Source organism: Poeciliopsis prolifica, unplaced genomic scaffold (assembly GCF_027474105.1).
Source record: "Poeciliopsis prolifica strain line A6 unplaced genomic scaffold, Auburn_PproV2 SCAFFOLD021, whole genome shotgun sequence".
NCBI classification, from domain to species: domain Eukaryota; kingdom Metazoa; phylum Chordata; class Actinopteri; order Cyprinodontiformes; family Poeciliidae; genus Poeciliopsis; species Poeciliopsis prolifica.
In genome coordinates this window covers 8,980,430-9,000,007 of record NW_026562396.1, presented here as the reverse complement: position 1 = coordinate 9,000,007, position 19,578 = coordinate 8,980,430, and the positions used below count along the sequence as shown (strand labels likewise).

Sequence of the window (19,578 nt, the reverse complement as noted above, 5' to 3'; positions counted from 1 at the left end):
AGATAAAGTCTGGTCTTATAAATAATAGCCGTCAATCCGGACCTGCAATGAGTTCATAAAGTCATAAAACAGTTCTGGATGGGGGGTGGGTTCTGCGTATCTCTGAGGGTCAGACATATATGTCGTGAATGTGCAGTTGCTCTTTAGAGCCTTGTTGTAGAGAAAAACACAAAAATGTGTCCCTGCTTCCTGGGGCCGTTGTGGGAGACCCTCAGAGCCAGCAGAGGGCAGCTGAACGCAAAAGGTTTGAGCTTCTTCTGCAGGACATGGAGCCACAGTGACATAACACCAACATGTGCTTTGCATCAATACATTTGGTGCTTGGCATTCAGTCTTATTCATAAATGCACTTGCAGAGTTCCATAAATAAGCCACAAGTTTTGTTTTTTAAGAAGCGTGTTCAGTAATAATAAAAGCTACCAACTTTTGTGTCTATTTATATTTGAGTCGATGTTGCTCTCAAGAGAGAATCCCAACATTTTTGGGGGGATGTTAGTCCTCTGTCTTTTGACTGCCCTTTCTCTTACCTGTACAGAGCAATTACATCTCAAATTAATTCCATTTTTTTTTGGCCTATGCGTGGCTCCATATAAGTGTCCCCCATTTGCCCACTGTTTTCAAAACTTCAGTTTTGTGCTATAATGCTGATGGTGTTTTTTTTCTCTCTGCCTCCCCTTTACTTTGTGGCTTACGTATTCTCCTTCAAAATAAAAGTTGTCCTCAAACGTTTTGTTACCTAAATTACTTGAATTTTAGATAAAGACTGTTGCTTACTCACGAGACAAAAATAGCTCAATTCAAATGACGTGAAGGGGCGGAAAACATCTAAACATGACTCAAAACACCGTGTTGGCTTGTGTTGCTTAACAGAGTGTGCCTAAATGTAACCTGGATTATTTGCATAACATTTCCACAGACAGGGGTCAATATTTATCCGATAAATTTAGCTAAATTGAATGTCTTTGTGGCCCTAGGAATCTTTAAGATGCCCGACAGGTTTTGGGTTGTTATGGCGATAAAAGTTCGTAATGGCGTCGACGGCAGCCGAAGCCTAGACTGAATTCTCCACCTTGAGTGACAATAAAGAAGATTTTACAGATATTTTGCAGAGGTAAGCTCCACCCTCTGTTGCTCAGCGTGTGTTAGTATTGTTAGCGTCCTTATCACTACTTTATCAGCCGCTATTATTTGGTCTATATTGTGGTTTAAACGTGGTTCTGGTTAGCATAATGCTAATGCTGCTTTGGATACATGTTAAGGAAAATGTTAATAATGACGCTTCTGTTTCCTTTTTGGAGCTGCTGCTGCTATTGTAATGGTAATGTTTGGTTGATGTCATAATATTTGCTAAACTGGTATTGTATAAATACCATTTTGTACAATAGAGCCGAGTCAGTCTATTAATATTCATATGTGTAAGATTCTTTTTCTTTCTTTTTTTTTTGCTTAACACCTGACTTTCAGGTGCATCCAGGGGGTTTTCTTGGTTAAGTCCCTCTGATTTCTGGGTAATTTTATGTGAGAATGTTTTCCCGCGCCAGTGTTTTGTTTCTATTGGGTCAAAGTCGTCTGGTGTCATTCTTCTGAATTTAATCAAATGTAGCCCGTTCAGAGTTAAACTTGCAGGCAGTACATTAGTTTGGTGTTTTTCGCAGTTCTGATTGGATGAGCTGTTTAATCCAACACGATCAGATTTAATCTTCACGATTAAGTCAGTGTCAACATGACACCTTTTAATTGTTCAGCAGACAATTAGAAGACCTGTTGAACAGACCTGTTAATTGTAGCTAATCTGACCTTTGATGTTATATTGCTATGTGAAGAATGTTATATTATTGTGGAATTGTATGTATATATCTCTTTGGAGGCTGGTGGAAAATATCTCAGCGGGGAAAGATTGGCCAACAATTTTTTTTCCCCTAAACCAAAATAAGGGTTTAAATGAATGGTGTGTGTGTGTGTGGTGGAAAAAAAAAACAGGAGTCATATTAGTTTCATACTTGAGTTGCTTCATTGTGAAAGGACGGGATGTCACTGTAACATTTTTCTCAGGCCAGCTCGTGAGAAGTTGGTAACGAGCGCGAGATTTCTCTCTCTCTCTCTCTGTCGGAGTGACGCAGTTTTTATTGAAATGTTCTACCTCACGTTGCTTGTTTGACACAGTGAAGAGCTGGAAAAGTATTGACTATTGACTTCCTGTCGTCTGTAACCAAACTCCAAGAACAGACTCCTCCCTCCTGGAGTTGTCCTGGGAAACACTAACAACTGCTGGAAAGCCGTCCCTGTTCGCCAGTGGAGGACACACACGGGGAGGAAAAGTTACACCGCGGTTCTTCTGATTCCTGTTGCTAACCCAGGACGTTTCTGTCCCAGCTCCGAAGTCTTGACTGCGGGGGCCTGTGCTGGGAGGATTATTATGCGTTTAAAGGCTGCGCCCTCTTCACACTGACTGAGCTTCAGCTGCCTGAGGTAAGAGAGAGAGAGCAGCAAGTTTCCCTGCTTAGCTCGCTGTGTTGAACCTGATAGGAACGCAGCCCGGGTTGCTTGCCGCTTTTGTTAGTTTCGCCGGCGTTTTTACGCTGAGAGAAAAAGTTTGTGAATGGCCGCGGCGGCGCTGGGCTTTGACTTGTTGCTCGGTAGCCATGACATCTCGGCTCGGCTGCGGCCTGTGAGGGATCTTCTCACGTTGCTGTGAGCTTAAAGACGTCGCCTTTACAAGTCTGAAATAACACTACAAATAAGAGTTGAAACGAGTTGTATCTTCTCATATTGTGCGCTATGTTAATAGTAACAGCACCGAGCTAACTGTGCGCTCTGTCTAACGGTATTAAACACATTTTTGTGCAACTATGGATGCATATAATGATGCTCATGAGAACTACCCAGCCTCCACGGTTTACTTTGGAGTAATTGCAATAACTTTTTATGCTGCTAAAACCTTTTTCGGATGAAACACACTAAGATAATCCTAATGTAATCGATAGGAAGCAGACATACTGTGGCTTGTGGGATATTTTCATGACTTAATCACACATTTCTGTATGCTTGATTGGGGCATCAAATAGAGATGCGTCAAGTCTGGACTTTGACTGGACCATTTTGGTTTATAAATAGTTAATTTAAAAAAAATCTAAATTATTTAATTGTAGCATTAGGTTTGAGTTTAGGCTCTTTTACCCTGTTAGAAGGTGGACCTCCACCTCATCCTTAAGTCTTGCTAAGAGGTGTTTTACACACCTACCCTTCCTTTTCCCTGTTGTTGGAAAAAAAAGGAAAGAAAAACATCCCCTCAGCATGATGCTACCTCTACTGTGTTCCAGGACAGTAGATTTTGATTTCTTCTTTCCAATCTTCCATAAAGGTCACGTTTGCTGACTTCCTGATTAATAATCGTTCTGTTAATATAGTATGCAGGGCTTTATGCAGGTGCTTGAAATCCTTGAAGATGCTTGAATTTCAGTTAGGTGTTTTCAAGGTTTTTAAAGTATTTGATTTCTTTAAAAAGTGCTTGATATTCAAGCCACACTATTTTGTTATAAAGTGAAATCTGACATCTGTTAAACAAAAAACTCAACTTGGAAAATGTTTACAGTCGAAACCAGATATTTTCATGCACCCGATAAAGAGACATTTGTAGTCTTAGTTGAGTTGTGACTTAACATTTTTTGTTTTAGACCAGTTAGAGTTTCCAAAACTATTTCTATTCGTCAAATGCCAGAAAAACTTGGTAAGGACATTTTTGATTTTGTTTTTAAAAAACTATAATTCCTAACGGCTCAAAGACTTATTGATACAGTTGAAATAAAAGTTGGTGTTAAAGTTCAGAGTTTTTTGTTGTTAAATTAGTGTTTTGTTCTCTCTGAGCTGTGAGTCACCACTTCTCTGACCAGTTGAAGATGCTGTTTGTTCACTAATGTTAATCACGCCTCGAATCAGGTGACTTCTTGCAATTGTTCTAGCTTTGCTTCAGGAGTGTCACCTTGTCAGACTTTTATTTGCTAAAACAAAACAAAAATTATAGCATTTCCTATCAGGCTTAGACTTCTCCACCTCCTTGTGTTGATTCATCATACAAAATTAAAATAGGAATATGTTGATGTTAATTATTCTAGTGGCTCCAGTTGCATCTGAAGGTTTCCAAAGCCCAACTGCAAGCAGGGACTTCGCTCGGATCTAATTCATGCTTGTGAGCTGCTCTGCACACATGTGGAAGGGGAAAAACAGAGCCCCTCCTGACTCATTTACACCCGCTTGACCTCATCCACTTAAACATGTTCAAAGGGACCGGGGACATTAACATGGCCGCCCTCCGGTTCCCCTTGAGTTTGCCCTGAAGTTTGCGGCACAAGCCTCATCTTCCTCACCGTCCACGGTGACTTAACTTGGACTTTGTCCCACTCTGCCTGAGCCAGAGTGCAAACCACTGCTGTGAGGCCCATCTGCTGCCTTCTCCAGAAGAGACTGAAAGTTCCCTTGCTGACCTGATCCACACTGATGCTAACATTCCTTTTTATGTGATTATGAGCATGCTTTTTATTGCTACATTGAAAGGTGGAAAAAAACCCTAGAGTTTAGGTTTTTTTTTGTTTTGTTTTTTTTTTGCAGAATCTGGCAATATATTTCCTGCAACAATACTAGCTTATATATCTGAATCTATATCCATGATTGTAGGTTAGCTATTTACAGTCCTCATACTAATAAAAGTTCTCACCAGGCTACATTTTAGAGGAATGTAATAGAGCTATGACTTCATCCGGAAATGTCTTACAACGTGGGTGCGTCAGATTCATGGCATAATTTCACTTCTTCTGATAACTACATTTTAACCTGAGTGTGTCAGATGAAAGTCAGATTGTGTGAGTGTGTGTGTGTGTGTGTGCGTGTGTGTGTGTATTCCAGTCTGGTGGAGACTCCTTAAAAAGACGTGGGTTTTTGGTAACCTGCTCTTAAGGACTGAAGCAGCCAAGTGGTCAAGGAGTATATTATTGGAGCTCCATTTGATAGAGCAACATAAGATAGCACATCATTAAGAAGGGGAAGAAGATCAATGATGCATTGGATTAATCATTACTATTTATTTTACAATTAACATAGAATACTGCTAAATAATGTCCAGTGACCTTCAGAGGTCAGAAGATGGTAAATGTAGCAATTACTGTGTAGTTTATCATTTATTGCGACAAATTTCTTATTTTCTCCATGGGCTGTTCAATGAGGTCAAAAAACATCGCAAAATTTAAAAATCTGATTAAATGCACTTTCTGCAAGCAGTTTCATGATTTAAATCAGACTTCTTTATGTGACTGGTGTCCAGAAGAAGCCAATAAGAATTGGGAATGCAGGTGTGGGATGCTACTCTTTTGCTGAAGGTGCTGCAGGTGCAGGGGAGCTGGTCAGAGTTGATTGGAAGATGGGTGGAGCAAAGGAAAAGGCACTTCTGGAAGAAAACCAGCTGGAGCTACAGACAAAAGTTTTAAAATGGTTCAGTCAAAGTTTGACAAAGTCTACATCCAATATGTCTGAACCTGAGCTGTTTAGTGCAAAAGAATGGATAAAATTCCAGTTTCTAAAGAGCCAATTTGGGGACTTTAGACTTGCAGCTGAATCTGATGAGGAAGGTGACTCTACATCAGCTTGTGTTAATGGTACATCACATAAAACTCCAACAAAGTCCGCAGAAGTTTGTGTTTGCAGATTTACAAAAATCAAAAAAAGGTTAAGGTGTTACATTCACACCGTTTGCAAAGCACTATATGTATGGAGAACAAAGGATCAAACTTAAAAGCTAAACCTCTTTCTTGTGGCGTTCTTCAGTCCTAAAGACGTGCAAACAGTTTTAAATCCCTCATCTAAAAATAAGATATCGCTGCCTCCTGTAATTTTAGCTGGTGCCTTGAACCATTACCATTGTGTCAGAGTGGGTGCAACACAATGGATTTTGCTCCGGCGTTCTGACAGAGGTGTCCTCGCAGCATCCGAGTGGCTCAGCTCGCTTTCCGTTTAACCAAATGCGCATTAGCCTGATTTTTATGTCGCTCCCAGCAGAAACCCAGGCTCACCCATGAGGCCGCCCCCCTCAAAAGAGAGAAATATGTATTTATCTCTGGCGCTAAACACAAAATGAAAGAGGAGATGGCCTCCCATTTTAAGGACTGTAAATTTCCATGAGGATTCCGCTGGCTCCAAGCTGAACCCAGCCAATTTCTCATCTTCACAAACCCCCTAATTTAATGATGATGGAGGATGCGCGGCGTGTCAGCCTTATAATTACACTGTATTTACCATAGGATGGAGCTTCCAGGTACTCGTTCATCAACGGGTTCTGTCTCATGGCTCTCCTTCTCTGTTTGCCGAGGTGGGTGACGGCTCAATTCCCTGCTGATGTTCACAATAAAGCCTTGACTTAGTTTTTGTTAGGACTGGAATTGCCGGAATCCTCTCGGCCCCGCCAAACAACAGCTGAGCGTATTGTTTCTGAAACGGCGTCCGCCGCTGCGGTAGCTTGAGCAGCGTTTTTCTATCATCCCGGAAATTGTCGTGTTGGCTTTGTTGTTGGCTTTTTTTTTTTTTTTTTTTTTTGCTTGTGGTAATTTTTCCAGGCTTTCCACTAAGATTGTAATTTTTTTTTTGGGTCCCCTGACGTATTTGTAGCTTGCTGACATTGACGTATGCATGGAAATTAGGCATAGGACGATTCTTGCTGTCAAGGCTTTAAGACGTTACGGTTTAAAATATTCTTCCAAGTTTTCCGTCATGTCATCACTACGGCTTAAAGTCTTCTTAAAGAGATGCCAGAGAGCATGCCGGGCATAACCAGACTTTTTTCCAACTTTAGGGAGTGTAAAGAACCGCCGCTTCAAGAAATGCACATTTGACCGATTAGAAAAGTTTCCTTTTGCATAAAACGCAGATAATAATGTTGTGGAACTAGTGGAGTTCACTCGTATAAATAAAAATGTCATAGTTCAAACTAAAAAACAGCTTATCTGTTACTGTAAGGAGACTGCAGGCTCGGAGATTTTACTCCCATAAACGCCCACAACAGAGTTATAATTTAATAGCTTTAATGTATAGAAAACGTTTTGGTGACACTGTGATGAAAGAATGGAAGAAAAAAAGTTTTATTGTCATCCATATTGCCATCGCAACATTTGACAATAGTTTCTCAGTTACACATATGGCTGATATTGTGCAACGTTACTCCTGCTGTTCTCCTTTCTGCCTCAAGCTAAGCTGTTAAACCTCACCTAAGAGCGTAAGCTTTACAATTTGTAGAAACTTAAATGTTTAACGATGCCAATGTGTGCAATGTTGATGTTGCCAAGCACTCATGAGTCATGTTCAGGCTGTGATGAAGTCTCTCAGAGGTATCTACACCGGATAGTAGCGCCCAAGATGCTAAAGGTCACACACGGACAAGAAAGAACGGAGGGAGGAGGCTGTGTTTTTATCTGAACCAATACTGTCATCACAACATTTACTAAGAATATCCCTATTGTATGAATGTGTAGCCCTAATCACTAGGGTGTTTCCTCCAGGTGGATTTGTACAAATCCTATTTAATGTAATTATTGTAGCTTTTACATAATATAAATACAAACACCAAAGACTAGAAAAGGGATGAAGATTTCATTTTTATGGGCTAACATGCTTAAAACTCACTTGTATACTTTTTTCTTTTTTTTTTTTTTAACATAAACTAGTTGTGCTATGCTATAATTTTTTTGACTTCTCTGACACAGAAGAATGAATCTCTTTAGTGTTTCAACAAAGTTTAAGAATATATTTCACCCTATCGGGTTTATCTGTTTCAGGTTAAAACCATTTTGAATACTAGCTAGTAGAGAAAAAAGCTTTTGTTTCAAGACAATTTTTTTTTTTTTGCTTTTATTTACAGAAACCACTTTCTATTCTACAAGTGGGGAAATTAGACTGAATGTGGCTCAGCAGAGGAATTTTTACCCAAGTCCCTTTAAATGAGCTTTTTAATTTGAGCTTAATTTTTTCCCCGATTCTGTGCTTGCGTTACACCGTCAAGGGTGAACATTTGATGCCAGAAAAGTCACGTAAGACACTTGTATGCTTTACCATTCCTCATTAGCGATATCTTTACAAGCAGGTGGAGCCACATTCCCAGCACAGCAGTTTTTATCTGGATTTAGTGGCCGTTTTATCTCCCATCGTCCTGGTTATAAACACAGGATTTAATCAGCCAACTCTGGAAAATGAGTTCCTTGTATGTCAACCTATTAACCTGCAATCATAATGAGCTACGATTGTGTCATTTTATGGGTTTATCTGTTGTTAAACAACACAAGTAAGAGAATGCAGAAAAGGCAATAGTTTGTTTTGTGTGATTTGGCTGGATCAAGATGGAGTCTGCAGATGTAGAAGAAGCGAGCAGAGCCTGTTTTGCATAGTTTCCAAAAAACTCAGATGTCGCAGTTCCAGCTAAATAACATGACTTTTGAATTACGACAGAGATATATTTGGAATATTTTCACTGCCTCACTTGTCATCAAATAGATACTATCTCGCTCTGGCGTCAGAAAGCAGACTCAGTTGAAGAAAATAAAAATAAACAGCAGTAGTTTATCTTGCAGTGCATGGAAGGCACTATTTTCTTTACTGCTGCCTTGCGGTTAGTTTATCTACAATCATTCTACTATTAATTAGGGTAATAAAAATGCTCATAAGGGCCTGAGTGACACAAATAAATTGACTGACAAGGCAGCTATTAATCAGCATCTATTGGGTTGGTGTCTGATCTAATAGTGGGAAAGAAATCCACAAATAAACGTGACTGCTGCACAAGAGAAAATCTTTAAAAAAAATTTTTGCTTTAAAAGTGAAACATTACCAGTTGGAGATTTATTGAATTTCTCTTTATTTCTTTAAATTGTTTCCTTTTTTAAGAGGTGGACGAATGGTTTTAAATCTACAATTCAGTCTGAACACTGATTATTAAGGGAAGATAAAGTTTCTTTAGTAGGTTCATGACAATTTTACATTTTAATTTGACTTGCATGGATTTTTTTTCTGAGATGACAAAGGAAAAATATCTTTTGTCAAAACAAAGTTAAAAAAAAAACTTGAAAGTGACAATGTAGAGCTCATGTACATCATGTATCATATCAAATTGTGGGAAAATTCAGTGCACTCTTAAATTAGAAGGCAGAATGAAGGGAGATTTAGATGACACCTCTTGCTAAAAGTGTAGGTGCTCCTTTACTCCAGGCAAAGACCTGACCTGTGGCCCGTAAGCCCCGCCCCTTCCCTCTGACATCAGGGCTTTGATGAGCCTCCTGTGTACGTTAGCACAAAGCCATATTTAGCTCAGCGGAATCATTGTGGCGAGAGCTTGCATGTCTGCCGAGGATACCTGCCCAGCATAAACACACCTGTTCTCTGATGGGCTTAAAATGAGTTTGGCGTGCACCTGAAGGAGCCTGCTCACAGCCAACCTCGTCACCCAGGTTGTTGGTAAGGTCTCTTATTGTCACCCACTCTCATGGCTTTAGTTAACCAAGGTGAATACGCTTTAAATTGTGAAAGTCGTAGGCCATGATGACGGCCTGGCTTCTCAGGGAAGTTGCAGATTGCCTTGATTTTGTTTTGATGCTTGTCCTTAAGGTACGGTTTTCACCATCAGCGAGCAACGTCTAGGTGTGAGTTATCACACACATGATTTAATTTTTAGCTTTTGGCCTGTTCTTATGGAAAGTAGCATGTTAGGAGGTACATCCTTTTTTGATAGCCATTTCCTTTTTCTTTATTTAAAAAAAAAAATCATCCTCTCTTGTTGTACACAAAACAATGTGCTTTAGAAGAGCTGCAATATGAAACCAGGTGGGAAAATCCAGGTCCCAAAACAAACCGCTTTGGTGTTAGTTTCAAATGACACCGAGCTCATGTTGTTTTCTTGCAGGATTAAAGAGGGCTATCTGTCATGGGGCTGTTAGGAATTGTTGTGGAATTGACCCAAAAGAGGTCAAGAGTTTATCCTGGGGTAAACATGCATATTTCCAGGCAACTCAGAGTGTCTGTCTGACAAAGCCTGCCTCTTCTTTTGGTTGCTGCACATTTCTTCTCTGTGTGTATTCCTTTAGCCTTCCATAGTTGCTTTCTTTTAATAAATCTACCTTCTATCTGTAAAGCAGTTTCCCTTTATCTTCTTCTTCGTGTCTCTGTGTTATATACGTTTATTCAGGAGGGTTAGTATGAGCAGTGATTGACCTTAAAATTTTGTTTTCATCATGTTGGGCACCTGGTGTTCCATCAGAGATTGAACTATGAGACCCTCTAAAGGTTTTCTTTTAGTTTTACATACCATCTGATGCAGTGCAGTGTTCTATGATTGCTAAGCTACTCCTTTAAAGGTTGGAGGAAAGGGAGGAGGTGATTGCATAAAAACTGGGGCAGAGAGTTGATCAAGGACCAAGCCCCGATTACAGGCCAGCCCCCCTGGTGTGCCTCACAGAAAGATAATGCTATCTAGGCCCACAGGTATTTGGTTTCAGCAGAGAGGGTAATAACTGTCACCAAACACTGAAGAGACCTTTCATCCCCGGGACTTGTGTTGTCAGCCAGCGTTTGTGTGCAGTTTCTGCACAGAGGCCTCTTTTGTGTGCCGGGCTGGGGTCGTGTCACTGCCACGGCCTCGTATCTGTCCAGAGAGACAATAGGCAGGTTTGATTAAATCAAACATCCGTGACTATCTCAATGGTGGTCAACACGGTGCGGCCACGTTACCGCTGTTGGTGTTGCTGAGGAAGTGACGCGGTTCTTTAGCTCAGTGCCCTGGAGGAGCAGGACTGATAGCGAAGCAAGGCCTCAATACAAAGCAGGTGCACTTTGAGCTCTGGCTCCCTTTTTTCTCTGCTTTTTGAGTCTCACTCAAATATCACGTCTGTCTCTATCAAAAGGAAGGCTGGAGTATGAAAGGTGAAACAATTGTTGGGGATCCTCATAAAACCAGACAACCAAACAGTTGGACAAAAGAAAATAAGTCTTAATAATACAACAGAGATAGAAATTAATCAAAGTGTGCATACTCTACATCTTAATGGAAAGAGGCTCTATCGCACCCGTCTACTCCATTTTCTTCCCCGGAAGTCGGGTAGGATCTCGTTGATTTGTATTTAACCCTTTTTTAATTTTTCATATTTTTAAAGAAGCTTACTGTTACTTCAGTAGTAAAAAACAGTATATGAAATGGTGCATTGTTAGTTTTTTTTGTCTACAACAGTAAAATAAACTTCAGAGGTTCTCACTGTCCCTCTGAGCGGCGCTAATAGCTGCTCTCACACAGCGCCGAGCAAATATGTAATTGTATGGATTATATCTATAAACACCCTTCACAAATTTTATTACATGTAGTTGTTATGACTACTATGATTGTTATGATTTTGTTTCTGAGCATGTTTTGTTTTTCTGAGCCCAACATGCATTGTGGGATCTGTGTGGATGAAACCCTTTCACTTGAATATCGGCAATCAGTGTATGCATCAATAATATTTGCTTAAAACTTGAATTGTTTTTTGTTTTCTTAAGAATCTATTTCTAATAGTTTTGAACAACTTTTTAAATTCAGTTGACTGAACAATCTCTGATGTTGCCAGCTGCCTACACAAATCATATTTACAATTTATTATGAAATGGATTTTAGGAATAATTATTATCCTCAACAACAATCAGAGTCTCTTGAAGAGGAAAAAGGATGGTCTGTTTTAACTTATGACTTTCTGAATTGTTTAGATTCTATCCATTAAGTACAACTATGCAGTTAGAGATTACCCTGAGCTTGGCCCCAGTGTGCACTGTTTGACATTGAGCTCATGCGCTAATTTCAACCTTCTCTGCTTTCTTTAAAAGATACAAGTGAGGTACCCTGGCCTCGCTGTGGCACTCTTGAAGGCTTTAGTTTCAAAGATAATGTATTCATTCTGGCAACGACCAGCCGGCCTACAGCGCATTCTTCCTGACTGATGCGAGCGTCTAGTGTTTTAGAAGCCTTGTGCGATGACTCAGACAGCATTCATGTCTGGAATGAAACTCTTGTTTGGGCTCAGATGGCAAACAGCATGGATCCACTTAGCTTTAAAACCGGCTACTTTCTCTCCGGACCTTGTTTCGACAGCAATTTGTACAAGTAAATCTCTACTAAATAACCATGTAATACTTGCAGAAGCACTAAATTTTGCAAGAGATATCTGCAAATAAACTCCTTTTGAGGATAAAATATAGTTGGAGGGAATGTTTAGCAATCTTCAGTACTCTTACGGCTCATTTTGTTTGAAGCCCAAAGCAGATTTTCCAGCAGTGACAGAAATGGTTCTGTGGAATCCTAGAAAATTGTTCGAATGTTTAGTTTTAGAATTTTATAAGTATATGCATCAAAAGTATATGAAAACTGTGACAGTGTTTGCAAGCAGTAAATGGTATAAGGTATCGTGACTGTTTTGTCAGGATGAACATGTGCAAAATCACAATCCTAAAGGATGGCTATCATGCATTATTTGATAGGGTACTTTATTTGAAGCGTGATGTAGTCTGATAATGTAGTCGACCAGTTGGATAGAGTTTGACTTTTGAGGCAAATTTTTGCCTCGTCATGGTAGAAGGAGCAGTTCATACCTACAAACTCAACTTATTATCATTGTGGTTAACTGAAGGCATCACCATTGAGTAAATGACACCACTATATATCAGGAACCCCTATAAGGCCGAAAGTGTACTCTTCATAAAGGGAAAAACCAAATGCAGAGAATTTATCTTTGCATGGCCAACATCAAGTTGGCAATAGTATTTATGATACCTCAGTATTGTATTACCATCTCACCCGAATAAATAGACCTTTTAAACATTCACTCTCTTTTTACCCTGTAGGTTTCCTATCATATAAATCTGGAGACTTAAAGCCTGGGCTTCAAAAAGAAAAAAAAATCTTGCTTGACAGAACAAGGTCTCCAGGCTAGATGTCCTTACCTAGTTAATATTGGAGGGCTAACATCTGCACAGGTGGAGGACAAAGTCTGATCTACCCTTTTGTGAAGAACTAAGCGAGGTCCTTGCGGTCCCGGTGTTGATGACACCTCGGATCTATTTTTGGGTCCCCGTGCCCCTTTACTCGTCTTCTGCATTTGTGTTGTAGCAGCACGACTATATTCACCAAGTTTCACAAACTGGCAGCCACAGCTAACTGTTGTCCCAATAACACGGATCTGCATTGACATTCCTCAAGTTAATTAATGGCCTGTGGGAGGCATTTGACCTAGAAAGACCGCAGCAAGCTCTGTGGCTATTAAACACTTAAGTGAAGTTTCACATAGCTTGTTGTGCTCGTCAAGCTATTTTTTTCTGAAGAATCTGTGACGACTTAGGCGTGCTGCTGTCTTGGAATTTGTTTTCTTCAGTGACTGACTGAAGGTGACTTACTTGTGGCAGTTTTTTGGGATCTTTCAATCATCAAACGTTTCTTCTTGCAACCCTTTTTAGAAATGGTTGGGGTGTTATTTTTTATTACCAAGCTGTGAGCACCTGTTGGTTTGACATAATAGTTGCTGCTTTTTGCTGAAAATTCAGTCTGTGGTTGGGAACATAGTTTTTGATAGTGATGATGAAACTTTTTAAAGAAATCCAACACAATAGTTTAGGACTGTAGAGTAGGTTTGCTGTGGGGCCTGCACAGTTGGCTTTTAAATGTCAAACCATAATACCTTTATTCCCAAAAACAGTTTGCAGTCAGACTGCTCCAGTCTTCAGTGATCCCCTAACAACTGATGGGACTTTACCAGACTTTGTCCGTCTGGTATTTGTTCTAAAAGCAATAAAGCTGTGTAATTTGAATATGTTCACAAGTCTGTCAGAGGAATGAAAACATGAGCTGTTTGTGGAAGTGTCATTTCCTATATATTGAAGTTTCAGTCATTCACTGTTTATTAATACTTCAATGGCGTTGTTGTACGTTTAAATTTTTCCTCTAAATAGCTTTCAGGAGGTTTATATTTCAAGGATTTGAGGGCAAATTAATTTGCTGGTTTGTCTGATCTCTTACTAAACAAATGCATGTTTTTATTTGAACTGAAATTTGGAAAACTAATATTGGTAAATATTTGCTGAGTAGTTTTTCATTTCAAAATTGTAAAGCTTCTTTTAAAAGATTTGTTTTTGAATTTGTTTAGATTACTGATGTCGCAGCATTGCATTTTTGCTTGCTAGTCTTTCTTATTTCCCAGTATGTTACCAGCTATTGGTAAAAATTGGTTTTCTCTATTTGTTTTTAAAAAAGTTAGTGTGGATTATCATTATTATTATTATTATTATTATTATTATTATTATTAATTCCTCAAAACCCCTAAATACCAAGATTTAAAAAAGTTATGGATAGGGAGCCATGAAATGGTTCCTTTCTGGGTACAAAATACAACTAAAATACAACAAAATGAAACTAAGCCAGATGGCAAACTGAGCTATTTTATTGCTTGGTAAGCTTGTTTCTTTGAGTAACAAAGACACAATGTTTCCTTAAAATAATTGTTTCCTCTTTTGTATTTTTTCCTAGTGGCTTTCTGCTTCCAGATTCGAGGAACGGTCCAGTTTAGGACAACTTTAAAAATATTGTGCCACTGGCAGTTTATCCTCTTTGCTAATGACAATCAAGATATGGTCCATTTTTTTCTTAGCCGACACACACAAAACTCGTAGTGGTAGGTGTGAGTCAGCAGGTAGTTATAGACCGAAGGAAGCAGAAGCGCCACAGCAATGGCAGTCATTGGTTTTCTTCTAGCAATAGTACTGGTGAACATTTGGAAGTCGGTGAAAAAACTGCTTGGTGTGTTTTAATAATGTTGTCAAGTACATTGATGGTTAAGTATTTCTGCAAATTTTTCTGTGGAACATGACTCCAAGTTATTTGCGGAAAACATTTTAGAGAGAACATCTCAAATATTGTAAAAAAAAAATGCAGCTTGGGAACCTGAAAGTGCTATGGTCATTGACAGGATATTGACTGGCATTTGCAGAGCAGCCAATTGAGTGGAGTTATTTATTTTGAAGGGCGCTGATTGACTGCGCCCGCAATAGTGGAAATAAGGAAGATTAAAGATGTTAGCTTCTGCAGTTGTGAAAAGGTTTCACTACCAATATTTGTTTTAAAGAAAAAATTTGTTTAGAGACTTCACATTTACTTTTATTTGTTGTTTCTGTTTTCTGTTTATTTTGGGTATTTGAAATGTCTTCCAGTTCCAGTGTTAAATGTTCATTAGAAGCTAAAGTTTATCTTTGTCACTGTGTTTTTGGATATTATGCCATTACCATTATGATATTTGAAAATGACCTGAAAACACCATTATTGCAATAACTTTTGGGACAAATTATTGTTCGGCAAAATGTATTGTGACAGGCTTGATGATCATAAAATGTGATTAGTTGATTTATTTCAGAAGGACAGGAGGAAATGACATTATTTGATAAATTTCGAATAACTTGAAATAAATAAATTATTTGCTTCAAGGCTTAAAAACTCTTGAAAATATAGCAAACACATTGAATATGGAGTTCAATTTTCTAGGTAAGGCTGTTTTCTATGAGAGTGGGCCAAAATAATTAGACCCAGTTAATTAACCAGCTAAGACAAACCTTTTAACTACAGTTTAAAGAGAGTGATTACCTATATGAACTCTTATTGTCTGTCTTCTTGTCATATGTTTTTGTAGCATAGTGCCATTAAAAGAAAAAGATGGCCCTTCACAAGCTACATATTCACATGACAAGACTAATGCCAAATATTAGCCGATGCACAGCTGCAGGGCGTTTTGTCCATGTGGCTGCATTAGAGAATCCTCAGCTGATTATTAAGGAGGGTCAGGAGACAGTCCGATTAATGACTTGTGAAGCTAATCCTATTCATTGTCCCATTCATGCTGAAGTCACATGGCTGTAATGGTTTATTTTGATAGCCCAGTGAACTGTGAAAGACATGGCTGGTCTATATATTACCTCTCTTCAACCAAAATCCCTTTTCCCCCTTTTGATTTATTGACCCATTTGTCACATCCAAGCACTTGATTGTGGCTGTGTCTTTGTAGATTTTTTTCTTTCTTTCGTTTTTTTTTGTTTGCATCAGAGGAAGAAAACTGTGTCATAGTGGCAGTTTGTGCCATAACGGAGACTCGTAAGAAGCTTGGCTGAAAGCTGGCGGCACCCAGTGTTTTAGATGGAGTTAATGGCTTGTGTAATCTCTCTAAGCAGGTGTTGGGTAGCCGTAGGGGGAGTTTAGGGGATATTATTTCTCAAGGTTCTTCTATTACCAAAGAATGACTTTGGATTTAAAAAAGTGTTTGTTTTTTCTCCCCTACATTTCTTTTTTCCAGCCTTTCTGAGGATCCAGCATAACTGAGATAAAGAGGCAAGTTTAATATAATGCTATGGCATGCTTTTTCTTTTATTTTTTTTAACCAATTGTTATTTCATACACACACAAGCAAAAAAAAATTCAAAAGTGGCTGAGTCTGGGGCGTAAAATTGTTGTATTCTTTGTTTCTTGTGGTTACAACAGAAAATGCCTGTTGAGGACTGGTTTCAAAGGTTTTCTTTTCAGTTTCAAAAGATATTATCTTACAAGCAGACTGTAACTTGACTTCAAAGTCCAGGTATTAGCCACAGCATTTAGCATATCTTGTAGCAACCGAGTTCAATTGTCTTGAACTTGCTCACCCTTTCTGCATTCAGGCCAAACGATTTGCAGTTTCTTACAACAGGAATTGAATTTTAAGATGGCCAACATGTGCATTGCTATTTTATAAGTCCCCTGTCTTTTCTTCTTGAACGATTGTTGCTCAAGAGGAACTGTTGGGCTGGATGAACCGTTCTGCATGGAGGAAGAAAATATGTTTGTGGCATTGGATGAGCAAAATACTCAACAAGAACGTTTACATTTTGTTCACATCATAATTGGGGTCTCGTTGTCCTTCCACTGAAAGAAGTGGTTGTGGAGGTCAGATCACCGAATTAGGCCTCCCCATTCTCTTGCCTGTTTTAGCTCATTGCTGTAGTTGGGTGGGATTTATTCTGGACTTAATTTCAGCTCTGAAGATTAAGAACCAGAAGTAATACCAAGAGTATAGGTAGAGGTTACAAGTTAGCAGTCCTAATACTTCTAGGTATGAATGAGTATTGGTGAACGCAACACAACTACAATACAGATATTTTGTTTCGTCTTGTGATGACATTATCAGGTAGTTGACTCTAACTTTTGTTAGCTTTTCCAATTAGCGACGATTTCTTGACAATTTCCTGTTTGCTTGTCTTGGCACAGCTAGCATTGTGCCAACAACTGTTTTGTTGTAGCTGTGTAGAAGTGTGTATCATGTAGGGCAGTTGGAAAATGATATGAAGCAACCAGATTTTAATTTTAAATGTTACTCAATGTGATTGTGTTATGTAAGGGCTATGAAATTATGTTCCCGGAACATGTTACAGCTTTATATCGTGTCTAATATTTTCAAGTTACTATAAAAATCAAATCCTTGTTTCCTTGCTAATGTAAAAAGAAACAAACTGATCTTTGCCAAAAAAGGGCAAAGAATGTAAAGCTGCTGAACAATTCACATTTGTTAACCTTAGCAGCTGTAAAAGCAAAAAGGTTTCGTATAACTTGTGGTACACTTTTTAAAAGTGAATATATAGAAATCTAAAAACAATGAAAGCAACTGCGTGCAAGGAGTGTCCGTAAAATAGACGTTCACTGACATTTTAAAACAAAGTGATAAGCACAGCTAGCACAGTTGACATTACAAAAACAGTAGTTATCTGTTTTCACCTAGAGTATGTAGATTCGTAGTTCAACTCTGACATTGCCAAGATCTTTCATTCCTCATGAAAAGAGCAACTTTTTTGCACTTTGTTCAACCTTACTGTTATCTCTGTAAAGTTTTCCTGTTTCTTTCATTCTTTCGCATCCTGAGTGATTCCACAGATATCTATTAGTGTTTTGTAGACAATGCAGAATTTATTTGAACGTCTTACTTCTCTGTATTATCTGACTTCATTAAAAAAAAATTTTTTTTTTTAAAAAACACCTCACTGATCTTGTTGTCAGTTTGACCCAGTAGTGCTTTGTATGTTGTGTTCACTGAGCTTAAAGGGGAAAAAATAACTTTTGAGTGTCCAACAAGAATGGTCGTCTTCCAAGGCTGACTGAGTTGAAAATCATCCATTTGTGGTCAAGAGCTCTTTTTTTTCTTTGTTTTGAGTCCCTTTAAGAAAGCAGTGATACGAGGCATTTCTAGTAGTGCAAATGTAATAGATTTAGTCAAATGTCTGTAGAAAATCTACACATTTCTAACACACAGGCTTGTAAACTTAGACTTGTTTTACCTACGTCATTTAAACAGACATATTCAAAATACATCCAACATATTTTGATGGACACCTCACCTTCAGAGGAATGGAGATTTCAGTTTACATGCACTTGCTATTTCGACCAATGAGAACTCGACCAACTGGAAATGAATGCCACTCTGACATTAGGCGCTCTGTGTGAACTGTAAATGACGTGCTAAAAAGTGTTTAATCAGCAGGGTGTTTTCTCATGCATAACTTTGAGTGTGCATCCACGAAAGCCCAGGTGAAAGTCCCGCAGCAGAGACGTATTAGACATGTTTCCATGGGTGGTGTAGAGAGGCACCCATGAAAACATCGATGTCTCCTAGCATCGATACAACATGTCGATGTTAGGAGGCATCGACATGTTGCATCCATTCATTTGTGGTGTTGTACATTTTGAACAAGGTTTTCAGGATGTTGGTTGACAGTCTTTGAATGGTCAACCTATCCTACTTTAATAATTGATTTGCAGAGGTTTCTCATGAATATTTTTGTTTTTTGTTTATTCCAGTGTTTCTGCCTCAGAAAGCTGAAGGTCATATGAGGAAAAAAAAAGCATAAATGAAATGAATTTTTCAGCAATTTTTTATTGTAATTTATTATCAAATTTTAAGTTTTAGTATTGAAATAAAAAATATGACTGAGTTTAACTTATTTAAATATTATATGCCTTTCTATCCCTCTGATTGGCTGATTGCTATTTTTATCAAGCTGCTTTGCCAGCACAGAAAGCGGAAAACGGAAAAGTTTCTGAAAAGAAAAAGGCAGAAGGAACCGTCTAGCAGCTCCGCTGTGGAGGACACTGCTCCAAAAAAATCCCCTAAGAACTCACGCCCAACTAAAATCAGAAGGTAGGAGGAGACATTTATGCTAACCTAATGCAATCATTACAGAATAGAGAATAAAAAAGATATAAAAAACATTCTAAACGATTTTGTCTCTTTATGCATTTTCTAGCATGCTCTCTTGCTTTTCAAACTGGGTCCTTTAGAGGCTAATGCTGTTTAGGAGTCAAAAGTTTGGGAACCCCTGGGTTAGTTCTAGTGGGGCAATTCAGTTGCAATTACAAGAGAGCCTTTGGAAACAAAACAAAACAAAAAGAAATGTAAATGTTCCAGCTTGGACTATCTCAGATGGCTGGACATTTTTGGTACTTCAGACTGACTGGGAAGTTTAGCTCAGCAGTCACAC

The 19,578-nt window shown here is 38.7% G+C and overlaps 1 protein-coding gene across 8 annotated transcripts in view; it reads left to right on the top strand.

Annotated features, from left to right (window-relative positions):
• Nucleotides 1-1,048: 1,048 nt before the first annotated feature.
• The window catches only part of LOC129369408 (A-kinase anchor protein 13), a 124,338-nt gene continuing 105,808 nt past the window's right edge, over nt 1,049-19,578 (top strand). For 4 of the 8 annotated variants that reach the window (XM_055044779.1, XM_055044783.1, XM_055044782.1 and 1 more), the window contains exon 1: nt 2,131-2,469. The gene's annotated coding sequence lies outside the window, so the exon portion shown is untranslated. Of the gene's footprint in view, nt 1,112-2,130; nt 2,470-9,346; nt 9,484-19,578 lie in introns of those variants that run through there. The other 4 variants (XM_055044781.1, XM_055044778.1, XM_055044780.1 and 1 more) reach the window with 2 other exon arrangements.